Source organism: Macrobrachium nipponense, chromosome 18 (assembly GCF_015104395.2).
Source record: "Macrobrachium nipponense isolate FS-2020 chromosome 18, ASM1510439v2, whole genome shotgun sequence".
In the NCBI taxonomy this organism is placed as follows: Eukaryota; Metazoa; Arthropoda; class Malacostraca; order Decapoda; family Palaemonidae; genus Macrobrachium; species Macrobrachium nipponense.
The window spans coordinates 41703871-41706427 of record NC_087211.1 but is presented as its reverse complement, the minus strand read 5'-3'; positions in this window follow the sequence as shown (position 1 = coordinate 41706427).

Genomic DNA, 2557 nt, shown 5'->3' with positions numbered 1-2557 from the left:
TGGAGGAAATAAACTGAACGAGATAACGGAAGAAACAGATTACACCCGATGAAAGGAATGCGTAAAAAAAAAAAACACTCGAAAATGAGGAAAAAGCTTGAAGTAGAAAGGTTTTTATTTTAAAACGAAGTTAGGAACATCCAGTTTCGCTAAAGTTAGCGCTTTATAAAGGGTCTCCCGACGCGCACGTTTGATGTTAATGACGACACAAACGACAGCGCGTTAACTGTTAACGGGTGAACGTCCCTTTGACATTAACGGGCAACAGAGACATCTACTTTGCATCTACTGTCTTCCCAAAATTGGGAGAAAACCAAAGGGAGGCAGAAGATAGAGACAGAGAGAGAGACAGGGAGAGAGAGAGAGAGAGTGGAGGTGGAGGTAGACTGAAGGATTTTGTAGGATGTAATAGGACTCGGCCGATGCGTAGAGGAGGGAACGATATTGGGCGTTAGGACGCGTAAGAGATTTAATAAGGCGTCTTAGTCAGAAATCAGTGATCGGTAAACGTCCAAAGTAGCAGAGCATTCCTTAATATCATTACATTTTCTAAGTAATATATATATATATATATATATATATATATATATATATATATATTATATATATATATATATATATATAATATATATACACCATGGACCAGAACATTCTGCTTACTGTTTTCGTGAATTCACGGAAACTATATTTCTGAATATTCTTTCGTTGTGATGACGTCATGATTCCTTTAATTTTCTTTGTGTTTTGATCGTTTCCGTAACGTCAAGAAATCTCTTTTACTTCTGAATTCCGTTGTGGGGTGGGGGTGAGGGGGGGGGGGTGGTTGGAAGGGCCTGGGGGGGTTATGACCGTCAGTGCATCTCACGTAGCGTCCCTTCGGCCCTTAGTTGCAACCCCTTTCATTCCCTTTACTGTACCTCCATTCATATTCTCTTTCTTCTATCTTGCCATCCACCTTCTCCTAACAATTGTTTCATAGTGCAACTGCCAGGTTATCCTCCTGTTACACATTTCAAACATTTCTACGCTTAATTTCCGTTTCAGCGCTGAATGACCTCGTAGGTCCCAGGGCATGGCCTTTGGCCTAAATTCTATATATTCCTTCCTTCCTTACGTCTGAAGTTAGTCTTTAGTTTTCCACGAACCTTCTTTGTGCTAAAAAATTTGCTAAACAAATTCTTCAGTTTTCATGTGCCTACGAAAATTATATTTCTTGACGTAAATAAAACCCAAAATTTCTCGACGCTTTGAAAACTAAATATTCCCATAATTGGTTGAGATTAAGCTGACTTTATGCCAGCACGAGCTCTTGCTCTTGAAGCAGCCCGTAAATGGTTTTCCACGGATATATTCATTCACGACACGAAAGTTTAGTCCCCTCTCCAGGATTGATATAATGTGTTTCAGATCTAGTGTTCTGATGTTTGTCCGAGTCGAAAAATGGTTGTATGAGTTGGTTCTTAATTTTCGATAAAAGATGAGCCTTGCGTGGCGTATTTCAAATCAATTCCACCAATTTTTATCAATATATATGATGCAGTGATGTTGTTTCACCGTTTTTAGTGCCTATTAGTTGCATTGTGAAAAATTGGTATTTTTTTGGTTATGTAATTATTAATTCATTTATTGTTTTCCACTTACGGGTGTTGAATGATGTTTGAAAATGACCAGAATATATAACTACACGATGTCGTATATATAACGGGTATTTTCTTAGTATGACTTTTTTTTAACAGAAAGAAATAAAAACTACCCAACCTTAAAATATGGCTCGCATTTTTGGCCTTTGTTTATAGCCCAGCTTCGTGGTGGTAAAATCATTTTTTCCCTTGTCATTAGAGAGAGAGAGAGAGAGAGAGAGAGAGAGAGAGAGAGAGAGAGAGAGAGAAATGCCTCTCTCTCTCTCTCTCTCTCTCTCTCTCTCTCTCTCTTTTGGGGGAGGGGGGTCCGTTATCCACTGCTGTCATCGTTACAAACAATGTCCAACGATGTCTTCCGATCGACCGGTCACTCACGCCAACGCCACCAGATGTCCCCGCACCCGTTTCAGTGTCTCTCGTTTATGGTGAAGGTCTTTGTCCTTGAGGATTCAAATAGATAGTATTCTAGATATACATGTTTGAATTGTCATAAATTGATATCGAAATGTGTTGTCTTGAGGACAAGAGAGAATGACGAGAAAAGTAAAGGTTGGTCTGAGAAGAATGACCAGAAAAGTAAAAGTTGGAAATGAAGGGTCGCTGTTGAATGGGAATGAAAAAAGGAAAAGAAGAAAGCTGTTATGATTAAAGTAATATCCTGCAGTAAACATAGAAAAGGGGATGGAAGTAACAAATGCAGGAATATGACGAAGTTATTATAACAGGTAATTCCAGGTGACAAGATCGATCAGAGTCTTCTGAGGTGGTTTGGTTACGTGGGAAGAATGTATAAGTAAAAGTTGGTCTGAGAAGAATGACGAAGAGAGGCAGAAGGAATGATGATTCGGTTTTTGAGAGAAGGACTTCGAAAAGTGGGGAAAGCTTTATTGCTAACAAGTTTCAGATGAGTGACTTAC